This window comes from Silene latifolia, chromosome 7 (genome assembly GCF_048544455.1).
Source record: "Silene latifolia isolate original U9 population chromosome 7, ASM4854445v1, whole genome shotgun sequence".
In the NCBI taxonomy this organism is placed as follows: Eukaryota; Viridiplantae; Streptophyta; class Magnoliopsida; order Caryophyllales; family Caryophyllaceae; genus Silene; species Silene latifolia.
In genome coordinates, this window is record NC_133532.1 from 64,706,437 (window position 1) to 64,723,893 (window position 17,457).

A 17,457-nucleotide genomic window follows, 5' to 3' on the forward strand; every position below is an offset into this window, starting at 1 on the left:
GCCTACGTATCCACGTAAAGTGAAATCAAACCAAATCGTAGTTCTGAGGTTTGGTTAATTTTGTTTGGGTGTTGTTGTTGTATCCTTCTTGGGTAAGAAAGGACTGCCTACGTATCCACCTGAAGAGGTGAAATCAAACCAGATCGTAGTTCAAGTGTGTGCCTAAGCTATGTTGTTAGGGCCTTAAAGTGCAGGGGTCACAAGGGTGTATTCCTTTGGTGACTCGAAGAACTGATTTGAGATAGCCCTCTCTGATCATAGACCAAAGAGGTGTAACTAATTTTGTAAAAATTTCCTTGTCGCGTGAGCACACCTAAAAGTGGACCCTAAGGATGATATGGGTATGTCCTATTCTAGCTAGCAAAGTATTTGAAGACTCCGTGTATGGGTCAAGGTGAAACTGGATTGGATATTTGGAATGTGGAGCTCGGTAATAAGAGGCTTTGATGAACAAATCTTTGGAGCTTGATTTTGTGGAGTTAAGGCTTTATGGAGTTATGGCTTATAATGTGGCTTGGAAATGGAGTCTCTTGGCTTGATGTAGCCTGAGCACATAAAGGTAGGTTAAAATGATGTGGGTTCAAGTTTCCATGTCTTGGCCCTAAAGGATGGGTATATTTGACAAGCTTGAGAGGATTCTCAAAATTCCTAACTATCTCCCTGGTAACGGTCTCGAGAAGGACTTAGGGTGTGTGATGTGTAAAAGGCTAAGTGAGGGTGCTAGCTGACCATCTTCGTTGGTGTCTTGATTCCATATAGACTTTAGCAGTATTCTACTCAATATTGTTCTTGATTTAGACTCAGATTCTTGGTCTAGAATATATCTCGGATTTTTGCTCAGATTTTTGATTCGGGTTTTTGAAGATAACATTGACTTTCGATATTGACTTATTTGATTGAGCCTTCTTCTTTTGACTCTTTTGTCTTGGATTACGGGCATAACTACGGCCTTGGATATTGATCTTGGTCATTTGATTGAGCCTTTGTCTTTGATCGTGGCTCGTATCATCTTGGATTTGATTGCTACCATGGATTTGGGTTAGACTAGCACCTTTAATGTGAAACGGGTTGGTCTTTTAGTAACACGGGTTGTTTATTGTGGGGAATGGGCTTGCCTTCTGTCATGGATTGTCAATAAGGGAGACGGTCTGGATTCGTCCTAGAATCTTTTGAGATATGCTCGTCCTAGACTAGGGTTATATTGTGGTTTCTATTGCCAGACATGGAATAGGTAAGAAAAGAACACGGAGTTTCAGGTCCTCTACAACTTTGAACGGAACATCATATAAGTTCACTCACATTGACTGTCATGTGTTGTTGTTGTCATTTTAAAAAATGTCTCAAACCAATTCTTGTTGTCACAGGAAAAGGGTAAAGGGAGAGATATGATAGAATATGTGGATTGAAAAGTGTGCTTTTATTGAAATGGATAATAAATGTATTTAACATAGATATGGGAAGACACGTGACTCATTGGACAGCCCCCAGGTTGTCACTAGGAATGAGAATGGAGAAAGATACTAGAACAAATATGAGATAGAAAGCCTAAGACTCGGACTCGGACCCGGACTTTGACGCGATCTTAGACCTAGACTCGCAATCATCGGCCTACGCTTGAACATTTTCCCTTCCAGTAACTGGTTTTGACATTTGACTTTGAGCATTCACCCATTTGAGCATCTCATCCTCCTTATTGGGAACATTGGAAGGATAACAGTCAAGAAGAGTTTCTTGATAAGTGGTATATCCATGAGGATCGCCTAAGCTACCTTGTGGGTTAAAGGTTGAGAGGGACAACCTCCCGCTTTCGATCATATCCTGAATGGCGTTTTTTAATTTGTAACATTTCTCTGTATCATGCCCTTTGCCTCTATGGTATTTGCAGTAGGCATTTCCATCCCAGAATTGGGATTTCCTTTCTGGTTTGGGTGTAGGTCCTATAGGCTTCAACATTCGTTGTTCCATGAGTCTCTGAAAGGCATCGGTGTATGTAATACCAATGTTGGTAAATTTCCTAGGAGGTGTGCCCTTATTTTCGGAAGCCTTTGTAAATGACCTTGGAGGATTGTTAGGCTTCTTTGATGAAGGGTCCATGAGGATGCCTTTATTGATTTTGATTCCCGGATGAGAAGAACTAAGAATAGGTTGTCCATTTGTTGCTTTCTCCTTAGGACTGTCAAGTTGAGGGTTTGTCTGGACATTTTTCATCTTAAGAGGTTGGGCATCAAGCTTCTTACCCATTTCGGCAAACTGTTTCTCCATGTTGGAAAGCCGAGAGTTTAAGCTATCAATAGCTCCCTCTATTTTGGAAAATTTGTTGTCGAAGGCCATGGAAAGCATGAGCATTCCATTTTGTATATCTTCGTCTTCGAGGACATTGATCTCTTTGCTATCATGAGGAGTGAGGAGTTGAGAACAGTTTAGAGATGATTCTTCATCATGTTTAATGATATTAGACCCAAGAGGGTCGATCTTCTTGGATTTCTTGGCGGAAGGTGGCACAGGAAGCTTGCGATCCTCGATCATATCCTGAATAATATGCTTTAGACAAAAGCATTCCTCTGTATCATGTCCCCTACCTTGATGGTACTTACAATATGAATTGCCCTTCCATCTAGGGAATATCTTTTCAGGGTCTGGGGTTGGACCAATTGGATGAAGTTTTCCTTGGGAAATCAGTCTTTGTAGAGCTACTTCATATGTGGTTCCGAGGTCAACGAATTCCCTATGAGCTCGTCTCGGCCTTCTGGGTGGAGTTTCCAAGAGGTTAACTCCCTTGCCTTCATTGGCCTTCTTAGATGGGTGGGTCGTGTTGAAGCTATGCCCTGACCTTGGGGTATGAGAAGATGGTAAATGTTTCATCATATCTATCTTGTTTTCCATATTGGTGACATGAGCGCTCAAGTCTTCGATGGTGGCCTGAAGCTTAATGATTGCAGCACTTAGTCCCTTGACGTCGACAGATAAACGTTCTTGAATACTTTCATTGGAAATTGCGGAATTCCTACCGAGAAGAAAATGATGCGCATTACAACTTGATTTGACATGGGATCACGCATACTAGAGCAAACAACAAAGGAAGGGATAAGATGACAAATCTAGACTTGACTTGTGAATTCATGAAATGTCGTGAGCGACTTTTCGTGTTTGGATTCACGGTGTTTGACCTTGACCTTTAGACTCGAGTGTTGACTTTGACAGAGTGACGTTTATGTGGTTGACTTGATTGACGGGATTGATGACACGTGTTGATTCTAGACTCGAGGTTTGTGTATAGGTGTTAAGAAGACTGTTGTAGCTTAGACTCAAATATGAGGCCCATTAAGACTCGTGTGTTGAGCCTCTGAACGTGTGACTCGAGTGTTTAGATCCTAACTGAATTGGGGTAGGGGGTTCAAAATGACGGCGTGACGCCTTAGGACATGACTTGAATTTTGAAAAGACCCAAAATGTAAAGGAAGACGGGTTTATGACTTGACAGAGTTCCGACTAGGACATAGTCGGTTTGAACTTTGATTCTAACTTATCCCAATTGAATTTACACACTTACATTTACATGCTTTGAAAATATTTTGGTTTAATTTTTTTGGTTTTGGACTCTCTTTTTTTTTTTTTTTTTTTCGGACTTTTTTTTTTTGTTTTTTTTTTTTGTTTTGTATTTAGTTTTGAAATGGGTTTTAGGCCCGAAGTTTGACTCGACATATGGATAGAGTTTGGACTGGTTTTGCGCTAAATCAAATGGCCTTTTCGAAATTTTGATTTTAAAAAGGGGTTTTGATTTTTGAAAAAATCGTCATGGTTTTGTTTAGAAAGTGGTGATCATGTAATGTACAAGCATTTATACAAGCATTATAACGGGATGCTGAGTGCATTTAAAAGAGTTTTGGTTTAAAGGGTGGGTTGCCATACCGAACCATCAAACCCGAAGTCTGTGGAGAGGCTCGTACCAAACAAGAGTAAGGCCGATTCCTAGTCCATTTCCTCAAGTAGTGAAAGCCCTTGATACAAACAAGAGTAAGCATCATGGTATGGATGACGTCAATCGCTATCCATCCTTAGGCCCAAATAAGAATTAGGACCGTTTAGATGGGACGATTGGTCGAATGGGTTGGGTTGGGCCTAGGAAGGCCGAATGAAACGATCTAGGAAGACTGAGTTATGAAAACCGACAATTGTCTTGTACAAACTATTCCCTAACCTTGTTCAAGTTTCACCCTTGGCTACACGTAAGTGTATTATCCCACGGAGTCGCCGTGTGGTGACGGGCCGCCCACGGGGCGCTTGGTGAGAACGAAACAAGCGTTTGCATTTTGTATGGAGTCGCCACCAATTTTTATGGGAAATTGGAACCGTTCGAATACCTCGTGTCATGTCAAGACACAAAGTAGTGACATGAACACTAAGCAATCGTTACCCTTAGCATTCTATGTCTAGAATGACTCTCGTGGATGCCAATGAACACGGGTGCTCACGGAGATCTGGAGTAAGGGGTGAGGGTACGTATTAGGAAGCTCTTTTGATCGAACACCTAATCCCGCCCGCCTCGATAGCGGCCTCTACTAATGATTAGGGAAGTTATTCGTACTTGATATATCGTCGGCTATATGCATGCAATGCAACATCCAAGTTTTAATCCTAGCATGTGAGAATTAATACTAAGTCGGTGAAACACGTAATTAGCATACAATTGGGTCGAAGTAGGATTTAATGCTCATTTACATGTGAAAACATACAAGCAATAAAAAAAATACAATAATTATAAATTACAATAACGAAAATTACAATAATTACATTGGATTAGGCGATTTATGTCGAAAATACCTTTAAAACGGATAATTTGAGGAAAAGAATAAAAGAACTAAATACTAATGTAACGAAGCGAAGTGATATTACGGATAATAGTTAGATTAATACGTAAACTAATTAAACTATGTCAAGGCAGAAACGGAGTTGGGGGATTTAACTCGGCCAGAACAAAGCGCAAGAGCTGCGTCTTTTGGAATAGGCGCGTGACGCTATACATTCCTTTGCTCGCCCGCCGTGAAGCCGTAATTGCAAGCCGTTAATGTCGATTGGTGAATTTAATGAATTGATTAACATATTTACTCGGATGAAAGTGATTAATAGGTTATTACATATGAATGATGGTCATGAAAACAGTAAAACATGAATGAGACGGATGCAAACGGATTAACTACATGATGGAATAATGATAGAAGTGAAAAATATTAATGAGTCCTCTATTGAAATCAATTAACTAACATTAGATACGATGGATTAATGACGAATATGCGACGAATATGACAAAAGACGGATTAAACTATATCAAGGACGAATTCCAGAAACCCAATATGAACGAATTGAATCTCTACAACCCGGAATTGAATTATAATGACGAAAACCCGCAAATATGAATTATAAGGGATTTAAGTCGGATTTATGACAAATTAAACATGGGAATGACGATGAATAATATACACATGTGATTTATATGTTATCATGACGAAGAATTAACAAGCGAACAAGCAAAAGAAAGATTTTGAATACGAATTACAGAGGACAAACGAAGAAGAAAGGAAGCAGGAACTGCGGCAGCCTCACGAAGAGGCGCAGCAGGAACTGCGCTCCTTCGAAGAGGCGCGATGATTCTGCTGCGTCCTTTCTCGCTTGGTTATTTATCGGAAATCCGCAAAAACGAGGTTTTAACAAGGGGTTTTAGAAATCGGTTTTAATGGTATTTTCGACGTAAACCTTACAATTTATGATAATACAATAATTAAAATACAATAAATAAATAAGGATTATACACCCTCAGACTTACATGTTGACGAAACGAGAAGGACTAAGATATCGATTAGTGATGCTCGACGCGAATGCAAAGAGAGTGCCCTCGTAAGAGGAAAACGATTAAGTTAATTAAGTTGATTGATGTGTAGTTGGTCAAATTGGTCGGTCATGCAACGAGAGAGAGGTGGTACCGGAAAGATCCGAGCTTACGTGGTCGAAAGTTCAAGCACGTAGGCGCCAATAAGTAAGAACAAAGTCTAGAATGCAAAGGGAGAAGAGAAGGGCGGACACTCGCGTGAGAAATATGAGGAACGAAGGCTCCTATTTATACTAATCACGCGACGGAATTATGGTAAGACTAGGATACGGAAGGAAAGATCCGGAAATAACCGACTTAGGTTAAAACACGGAAACTTGGACAAAAGAAAGCCCTGGGAAAAGGCGCAGCAGGTGCTGCGTCCCTTGGAAGAGGCGCGACCCTGCCGCGTCCTTTCCCGGTAGGTTTCTCTGCGCGTAGAAAACGCGTTTGACAGCCTGTCGTATTTTAGGCATAACTTTCTCTACAAGACTCGGAATAAGGTGATTTCGGTGGCGTTGGAAAGCTAAAAGAAAGATCTAGAACTTTCTGTGAAATAGGCCTGGCCCAACAAAGTTGTTATCACCTCGAAAAGTGGGCCTAAAGGTCGGGTTGTCAATTTAACTAAATGAAATGCACATTTTGTAATGTAAACTTTTAGTGTAGCCTAATGAAGTGACATGAGACTCAAAATAAGATATAATCTCAACATTTATGACATCCTAACCTTAGGTAGACAAGTACATTGCTTTGACTCGGGATTTGACGGTTTTAGGAAATGAAGACGGTTTTTGACCCGGACTCCAAATGTACTCTAATTACTGCCAAAACGACCGTAATGACACCTAGATGACAACCATGAGGTAGACATTAATATTTGAGCAATCACTTGACGATAAACTTACGAACTGTCACAAATCGTTCCGCGTACCAAACATGCGGCCCAATCATCACCGAGTGGTTCGCGGAAGGTGCAGAAACGAGGTGTCTACAAAACCAACATTATCTGTCGATATGGTTGCCCACATGAGATCATCAGTGACAATGGATCACATTTCCAAGTTGAGACTGAACAATTGCTAGCCAAGTACAAAATTAAGCATCACCACTCCTCGCCATATAGACCACAAACCAATGGCGCTGTAGAGGCGGCAAACAAGAACGTTGTCACGATTCTCAAGAAAATAATTGACAACTATAGAGATTGGCCAAGCAAGATACCCTTTGCTTTGTGGGGATACCGTACATCTGTTAGGACGCCTACTGGGGCCATCCCTTTCTATTTGACCTACGGCATGGAAGCCATACAACTAGTCGAGCTAGAAGTACCATCCTTACGTATTTTACTCGAAAGTCAAATCCCAGAAGCCGAGTGGAAGAGGAATAGATATGAAGAACTCATCCTCCTGGACAAACGAAGGTTACGTGCATTACACAATGTGCAAACATACCAAGCACGTATCAAACGAGCCTTCAACAAAAGGGTTAAGCCAAGGAACATCAAAGAAGGAGACTTGGTCCTCAAATCAATTTGAGCTCTTTTACCTGTCGATCCACGAGGAAAATTCAAACTCAATTGGTCCGGGCCATTTCTAGTCAAGTCCATACTTCCAGGGGGTGCGGTTAGAATCACAGACCTAGATGGGAACGAATTTGCCAACCCGACAAACCTCAACCAACTGAAATGTTACTATGCTTAGAATAGGAGCAAAAACGCGCTTCGCGTAACCTCACGTGTCGCTCTTGTGGCACGAAATAAACGGCCCCTGGCCAAGCGGAATTAAGCTAATGTCATCTTGCTCTTGCATTTTTACAATTTGTCATCCTCATATCATCAAACAAACTAAATTGCATTTTAGGAGTAAGTAAATCTCATGCTTATTTTCTAAGTTCATTACAAGCTCTTGCTTAGAACAATTATTCTTTTATATTTACTCGAACTACGCGCAAGGGTTTGATTTCATTTTCTAAATGAATACGTAGGCAATCCTTCACGGGATACAACCCATCTAATTACTTTAAATGTAAATAGAAGGACATTTGCAATTGCATTTGAAATTCGACAAGAATAATCATAGAAAATCATAACGGTTTCATGACCATTTAACCTTTTTTATTTCATTTCTAATGATAATAATAATAGTACGTTACATAATAAAAATAAATAGGCTAGGATTCAAAAAACCCCACCTTCTTATTACAAACGATAATAACAATAATAAATAATAATAAAGACTTAGGCTACTCTTCCATTTTCCCTTTGCCTTTGTCATTTTTGTCAAATTTCTTGTCCCGACCTCGAGTCGGACGCTCTTGCGCTACTTCAGACCTAATAACCAACGGTATCCCTCGTGGTCTTGCTTTGCCATTCTTGTCAACCACCATCTCGACGGCAGGAGAAGTCTTCGGTTTCTTCGAAGGATGAACAACTCGAAATCCGGCTTCTTCCTCTCCCTCAGTCAGATGCTTCTCTTTCTCCTTTTTCACCTCGCGAACCTTGTAGTCAACAGGCTCGCGCTTCCTCAATCTCTCGCGCTCCTCCGGAGTAGTAGCTTTCCTCCACCGCAGATAGGAATGCGACACCCATAGAGCACTAACAGAAGAATTCAAAAACCAAATGTTCCTCTAAGCCCATTTGATGGCCCATTCTCTTCGACTCTCAGTAGTAAGCGCCAAGGCAGTCTGCGGGACAGTGTCAAGCTTCGGAATCATATGCTTCAATCCAACCTGCCTCATCAACCTCTCTGAGAAGATGTATACCGTAAACTCCAAGCCGGGAATGCGAACAGATCGAGTAGGATCCAAGGAAGATACTCCAGTGACAGATTTGAGATGCCACCATGGTACGATCCATCTAATTAAGGGGTCATCTTCACTCTTCAATTTGTTTTCCCATTACTTGCAGACTCGAGTGAAGTCCACCATGTAGAGCCTAGTCCTCATTGCAATTGAGCGAGCATGATAAGCAGGAACATTAATTGGGGGCTCGATCAATTGAAGACGCTCCATAAGCCAGACCTACCAGAAGCAGGAATTAGACAAAAAAAAAACAACAAAAAAAAACGAAAAAAAAAAAAAACGAAACGAAAAAAAAGGAAAAATTCTTTTACCTGCAAAATAATGGGACTCCCCAGATAAGGAAGGCCACGATTGGCTTTCCTGTTATCTAACCCCAACAAGATCTCTCCTAAACATAGGCAAGTTGGGCTCCTGCGCAACTTCATTTGCTCAATCAAGCTCAAATAACAAGGATCGCCTCTCAAATCCTCATCAACATGCCCTTGAAGGACATATACATGTAATGGCAAAACCCGAATGCCCTTCCCCTCGCAACAAAAGAGATAGTGGGATCTGCCCTATTGATGAATCTATCGATGAAATCCAACATTCGCACTCCTTTAGAAGTCACAAGACGGTCCACATCAGCTCTTGCCAACCCAAGCAAGTCCCTAAACTTGTTCTTATAGCCCTGAGAAGTGGAGGGTATAGCAGGCAAGTGTTCCGGGTCCCAACCGCCAATCACAGCAATTTCTTCGGGAAATGGGCAAATGTCGCCTCCAGGGAAGGCAAATACGTGATAATTCGGGTCCCAATAATCAAGACAAGCATCTAGGAACGGTTTGACTACCTTGATCAGCTTCAAACTCAATAGTGATCCAAAATTATAAGCACCCATGTCGTGTTTCTCCACATTAGAGAACTCATTTGTCCATTCTTTTAGACGAATTTTGAGAGTACTCATGATGTATGCTTATTTTGAAAGCTTTATGTAATATGACGAAGAAAAGAAGGAAGAATTACGTGAATAAAACCTCCATCGACGTCTCTATTTATACTAAAAGTTGTTTCCTGAAATCCGTCAGGACGGATACACTGGGGAACAGGCGCAACACATGCTGCGCCTCTTCGAAGGGACGCAGCTCTTGCTGCGCCTCTTCCCCAACCTTCTTTATGTGATTTTCCGCGTTGGATCTTTCCTAAATTCCTCAACGAATAATTTCCTATTCATACGGGTTATTATTTTGGTAAATACGTCAAGTTGCCACATTTCGTGTTTCCGAATTTCACGGGCACGCATTTCGAGGCAATATCGACATTTTCTTCATTTTAGCACACTTATGCATTTCTTTTTATTTTTCTTTTTTGGGGAATCATTTCACTAATTTAATTTATTCATTTTCAAACTTATACATTTCTTTTTTATTTTTTATTTTTTCTTTTTGGTGAATCACTTCACTCCCATCACGCATTAACCTTCAAATTTATATGTTTCTATTTTTTTCTTTTTTTAGGGGGTAACCCTCCCTACCGTCCGGTCATTTCCGGCAAATTTTTTGCATTTTCGAGTCATAGTTTTGCGCTAATTTAGGCCATGTGTACAAATGTATGTTCTATGTGATTTCTGTGTAAATTTCGGCAGCATGACGGCGCAAACCGTCATCTACCAAACCTGTTCAAAGCTAACTGCCAGGTACAAACAAAGCAACCCAACAGCAAAGGCACTCAGGCCATCATATATACAACCAAGAGGGGATATGTACACCAAACTGGGGGCTCGAGCCCCAAAACAAAGTCCGAATGTCCAAAATGTGGGTCCTAAAAATGTACAAATGTACAAAATACAGCCAAAAACAAAAAGCAACAAACAAGCTACTGCCGGTCGCCGTCTAGCTCAGCAACTCTCGCCTCGAGAGCAGCAACCTCGGCGTCGCGGACCTCGAGCTCCCTCAGCAAGCGAGCTGTCTCCTCCCGGGACTGGGCAAGCTCTCGCTCTCTCTGCAAACAATAAGAATTGGCTCATGTCAATCATTTCGAATATAAGGAAAATTAGAAAATTCGAAAATAAAGTAAACGGAAGGTTCATACCTGACGTCCTCGGCCGCCAACAAGTGCCTCGACGGCAGTAGCCCGCAGCCGGTTGGCTACCCTCCACAAAGCCATGAATCGGGATGGCGCAACCTACATTTCAAAAGAAGAGATTCTTAACGATTGGACAAACTCAAGCAAATGTGTTCTTATACAAAATTATACAAGTTAGGAGACTCACCCTCCGAATCAGATGCTGCCACTCGTCCAAGCCAGCATCTCTCACCGCTGCATCAAAGTCACGCAGCTTGGAGATCGTCGTCATCCCCATCGCGTCAGTGTACTCGAGGGTCTCGGGGTACTCTGGGGGCTCGATGCTCGCCGCCTCGACCTCCTGCAAAGTCAAATGATTTCTTTTAACCGATGATCATTCATCGTGTTCTCAAAATAATCAAAAATAAAGGAGAGTAAACACTTACCACGACCGGCCAGTACGCCAACCTCCCGTAGAGGAACGCCGAGTAGTCCTCCCCCGGGAGAAGGAGGGTGTCACTACCGACGCCAGCCAGGTCAGCCTCCCTCTCAGCCTCAGAAGGCTACCTAAACATCGTCCAAGGAGGATCGATGGGAACCGTCAAGACATCCTGAGAGCACTGACGAGCCAAGCGCTCACCCAGGTACTACACAGGACCCATCGACGTCCTCAGTAGCAACCGGCTCGAGCTCCTAGGTCGAAGGATCTCAACCACAAAGGGAGGAGTGCCAGCGTACTCCACCCAAGACCTGGGCACCCACTGGGAAAAGCAAACAAGAAGTCATTCTTATGATCAGTTCTGAAAAAGGTAATAAAGAAACGAACGAAGGTGAAGTACTCACGTCGTCCAACTGGAGAGCGTACACCTCCCACCGACAGATGTCGTGGAAGGAACGCCGACTCCTCGTACGGCACATCACCCAATCCCTCACAACGGGATAGGCCTTCTCCACCAGCTCCATTTTCTTGGGCGCGAGGCCTGGAAAGTAGGAGTGCACCCACGCCTGTAAAGCAAGATAATCAATAATGATCCTTCGTGATTTGACAAGAAAAGAAATGATCTTTCATAAAATGAAATGAAGGTTCATACCCCCAACAGCAGTCCAGGGCCGACAGCAGCAGGAGAAATCCCCTTCTCCATCAACTCCGGACGAACCATGGCCCTCATGAAGCGGATGAGGACCGCAAAACCAGCAGTGACCCAGTCCCAACGGCCTAGGGAACTCAGGTCAGAAAGAAAGGGAAGGAGCTTCGTCGAAAGCCTCTCTCCCTTGTCTCCGAGGTAGATCGAAGACAGAAACCACCAGAGCCACAAACGGACTCTCTGCTCTGCAGTGCAGGGAGGAGGAGCCGTCTCCCTCCCCTCGAGCACCACCGACGCCGGGATATTCCCCGCAAAGTAGTCCCAAACGTAAGAACTAGGCACCAAACCAGGTACCGCAGCGGCCTTCGGCGCCAAGTTCCAGCCGATCAACCTTCTTGACTCAGCCGAGTCTACCCTCATGGCTGTCTCCGGCCACTCCACCACCTCAGTCCCACACGGCAGACCAGAAATCATGTCGTAGTCCTCTAACGTGACCCCCACCTCGCCAAAAGGCATGTGAAATGTGGAGGTCGTGTCCCAAAACCGGTCCAAGGATGCTCGGACCAGACTGAGGTTAGCCCAAAGCTTCCTCCTCGTGATATCCCTCCAAGCCTGCACCAATGCACCGAACGCTCCTCGCTCGATCATGCCTCGCTCCTGCACCGACAACCTCTCGTAGCACCCCATCGCCGTCGTGTAGCCCGAGAACGATCTGATGTTCCCGGCCTCCTATGTTGATTTGAAACAAAAGTTATCTTTAGCTCAAATGAAGAAGAAAAGGAATGAAAAATAGAAATGAAAGAGGATGGATGAAGAGTGTTTACCAAGCTCTTCACCGTCCTGTAGGACAGGTGACCCTCCGCAGCCCAAAGCAGGTGCCTACTGTCCCAGGTCTCAACCCACGCAGGTGCTCCCCTCAGCTGGCGACCACCCCGTCCAACGTTGGCCCGTCTCGGGGCCTCCTCCTCCTCAACAACCTCCTCCTCGAGGACTTCGTCCTCAGCAGCCGTCACCGCAGCGGTGAAAGCCTCGTCTAACGCCTCCTCAAGCATCTGAGAACGGTCAAGAGCAGTGTCCACATCCATGGGATCCCTCCCAGATGTAGAAGCCTCGTTACCTGCAAAATTAAAGTGAATTTAGGCCGCGTCAAGTGACGACAAGCCTTAATTAGGGGATTTTCGAGTTTTCGGAGCTCCGAAATCGCTCTTTTCTCGCCATCTTTGGCAATTTTGTCCACAAACCCGACCGCTCATGTGGTAATTTGGGTCAAGTCAAGCCTAATTTGAAGCCTAGTCATGGGTTCGAGTCGGAATTTCGACAGCATTTCGTTATAACGACGATTATGCCCTAGGAAGTGTCCTGAAAAAGCCATCACCAATCAAAATTCCGAGATTGTATGAAGTTTACCCATCATACAAGGATTCCAAATATCAAGTTTCGTCACAAATGGGCAATCCTAAGGCTATTTTCGAAGCGATTTACGGTTTAGTTGTGAGACCGTCACAATTTCACTCAAATGCTCAAAACTCAATGAAAATTCGAAACAAATACATGGTTATGATCCTTATATTACCAATTAGCCATTTACAAGGTCAGTTTTGCAAGGCAAAATCATTTGGGGGAAAAGCCCCAAATTTTCGACTAATTAGGGTTGAAAACCCTAATTTTGTCGGTCCCATTTGATCAAATACGGAAGATAAATGCAAGATTAATACACATACCTCGATTAGTCATGGCAAATGCAAGCTTTTGGATCAAATTTTGACGGAAATGGTTGAAATTTGAGAGAGAAATTGAGGAATTGTATTTCGAAATAATGAAATAAACCCCTCTGTTTCATCGGGTTTTTACGCAGGATTGACACGCCCAGGAAAAGACGCAGCAGGTGCTGCGCCTATTCCAAGGGACGCAGCTCTTGCTGCGCCTCTTCCTCAGTTTCCCTCCATAGGAATTTTCGAAGATTCGTTATAAGTTCGTTATTTTGTGGGCCCATCTTTGGTGCGCCTCTTCCTCGATGCCATATCACATATATGGTCCGTTTGACATTTATCCTTCGCCCGGATCCGTATTTCCAAGCCAACAGCAAACTTTTGCCATGTTTTTGCCAAGACCTCGCTTGTCACAACGACCGGTTCTTCTTTGACAGGTGTTTCGACGCGCCTTTATCACGTTCCCCCAGCGAGAGTACACGGATAGACATTCCCTCTTGAGACATAGAGATCAGTTCTTGATTATGTTCCCCTAGCGAGAGTTCACGGATAGACATTCCCTCTCGAGACATGGAGATCAACATCGACCCCACGCTCTTCCGAAGTTTGTTTGCTGCCGACCCCAAGCAGATTTCTCCAAGCAGTTCCTGACTGTGTCCTGCTCCCAATATCGCGTTTTGTTTCCCCTGGAGTTTCAAGGGATTTCAGGTATGGTCTCTTCTTATGGCTGGCGAGCCTCCTCATGTAGTCTAATGGACTTTAAATGACCCTCCCCGATATTCGACAGACTCTAAAATGTTCCCGACGACAGGTCCTTGGTTCAGACCCCTTGAACCGCCTCGCGTCGCCATAGTCGTCAGGTTGTAATCTTCGATTGACCTGATGGCTATACTTTGACTTTCGCCTTGTCCAAGCCTCAGTCAAAGTGGGGGCTCTATAGATACCTCATTTCTGCACCTCCCGGTGATGATTGGGCCGCATGTTTGGTACGCGGAACGATTTGTGACAGTTCATAAGTTTATCATTAAGTGATCGCTCAAACACTTGTGTCCACCTCTTAATTGTCATCTACGTGCAGATACGGTCGTTTTGGCAGTAATTAGAGTACATTTGGAGTCCGGGCCTAAAAACCGTCTTCATTTTCTAAAACCGAGTCAGAATGTTCTGGAATGTTCCAGATATTTCTATTTCATATTTTCCAATCTTTTAATCTTTGGTAAAGAATTTCCCGTAATATTCACACAAAATATTAAGGAAAACAAGATTAATCCGTTATTCCATAACCAAAACACGGAAATCTTTCTTCCGCGGGAGGAAACCACTTGGGAAAGGACGCAGCAAGTGTTGCGCCTCTTCCAAAAGACGCAGTGCCTGCCGCGCCTCTTCCAAAGTCCTTTATTTGCGTATTTTTCGTATCTTTTCATATCTTTTCAAGATTCACTTCCAAAGTTTCTCCGAAAAACCCTACTTCAGTCGTGTGATTAGTATAAATAGAGACCTTCGATCTCATATATTTCTCACACGAGTGTCCGCCCTTCTCTTCTCCCTTTGCATTCTAGACCACGTTCTAACTTTTTGGCGCCTACGTGCTTGAACATTCGACCACGTAAGCTCGGATCTTTCTGAGTACCAGCCTCGTTTTGCATGACCGACCAATTTGACCAACTCTACAATTAATCAAGTTTAATCAATTTGTTCGTTTTCCTCCTAGAGGGCACTTTCGTCTACATTCGAGTCGAGCATCACTAAACGTTAACTTAGTTCATCTCGTTTCGTAAAACTTGTAAGTCTGAGGGTGTAAATCCCTATTTTATTATTGTTCTTTATTATTGTAATCATAATGTAAGATTTATGTCGAAAATACTCTTAAAACCGATTTATAAAACCTTGTTTAAAAACCCTTTTTCCGAATTATCAGAAGACAACCGTCGAGAAAGGACGCAGTAACTGCTGCGCCTCTTTGAAGGGACGCAGTATCTGCTGCGCCTCTCCCTGAGGCTGCCGCAGTTCCTGCTTCCTTTCTTCTTCCTTCGTCTTTTATTAATTCGTTTGTTTTTTTTATTTTGTTTTCATTCGTTCTTTGATTCTTTGATATAACGATTTGAACATAATAATTTGACATGTAAATTATTCATCATCATTAGTATTTAATTCATCTTTTAAATCCCGGCTTAAATTCCTTATAACCAATATTTGCGGGTTTTCGTCATTAAAATCAAATTCGGTTTTTAGAGGTTCGATTTATCCATATTGAGTCTCTGGAATTCGATCTTTGATATATTCCCATCTGTTATTTATCATATCCATCATTAATTCATCATTAATAATTTGTTTAACCTAATTAGTTTGCATTTGTAAATAATTTTTTTAATCTTGTATTAATTAGTCCTAATTAGTTTTGTCCATGTTTTATCGTTTTTATGACCTTAATCACATGTAAATAATCTAATAATCACTTTCATCCGAGTAAATTATTCATAATCGATCATTAAAATCACCAACGAATATTAACAATTTGCAATTCCGGCTTCACAGCCAGAACTGATTCAAGGAACGGACGCAGCAACTGATGCATCTCTTCCATGGGACGCAACTCTGTTGCGCCTGTTCCTGGTTGATTTCTGTCTCTGAACTCCCGTTTTGCCTTAACCTAGTTTATTAATTACGTATTTAATTAACTATTAATCGTATTATCACCCTAATTTCTGTTCGTTAATTTATTCATTTATTCTTTCTCAAATTATCCGTTTTAAAGGTATTTTCGACATAAATCAATAAATTTGATGTAATTATTGTAATTTTCATTATTGTATTTATTATTGTATTTCTTGTATTGTTTGTATGCTCTCACATGCAATTAACATAAATTTCTACTTTGACATTTATTGTATGTTAAATTACGTTTTACCGACTTAGTATTAATCTTCACATGCTAGGATTAATTCATTGGATGTTGCATTGCATGCATATAACCGTCAATATATCGAGTATAGACGATTTTCCCTAATCATTAGTAGAGGCCGCTATCGAGGCGGGCGGGATTAGGTGTTCGATCAAAAGAGCTTCCTAATACGTACCCTCACCCTTTACTCCAGATCTCTGTGAACATCCGTGTTCATTGGCATCCATGTGAGTCATTCTAGACATAGAATGCTAAGGGTAACGAGTGCTTAGTGTTCATGTCACTACTTTGTGTCTTGACATGACACGAGGTATTCGAACGGTTTCCAATTTTCCACAATAAATTGGTGGCGACTCCACAAATGCAAACGCTTGTTCCCAAGCGCCCTCGTGGGCCCGCGTCCATACAGAGACCACCACACCAATCACCTGCTCACACCCTACACCATTTAGTCACCATCATCCACCAATTCAATCACCCACCTTTATTTCGTCCATGACCAGCTCACCATTCGAGAAACCCACTTCCCCGGCATCTTCATCATCAACCCCGCATCAACATTCTTCATCCTCCACCTTTCACATTCATGCACAAGCTCAGTCGTCCTCAATCACCATAATCACCAGTTGAACCTCTAACTAATCCCCTTCATTCACCATTACAAAATCAATCCCCTTCATTCATCAATTCATAAATCACATCTCCATCATCCTATGCACGACAACCTGCAACAACAACACCACCACGACATCAGTCACACCTGCATTCATCACCACCGTGCCAATCACCCATTCCTCTCCTCCCGTCACCAACAGCAACTATCAACAACCCCGTGCACCACCCTTGCTGCCCAGATTTGAGCTCGTCTCAACTCAACCATAATTACCATCATACTCGCGCATTTTCAGATTGGGAATCGAAATCGAGGTAATTGGAGACAAGTGCACTCCCAGACGGGCACCCGTCTACCGCCTACCCAACCGGCTGGGAATACGCAAAGAATGACTCAATTTTCCAGAGAATTCCCAGCCGGCCTTGTCACTGGTGGTCGGCCAACCA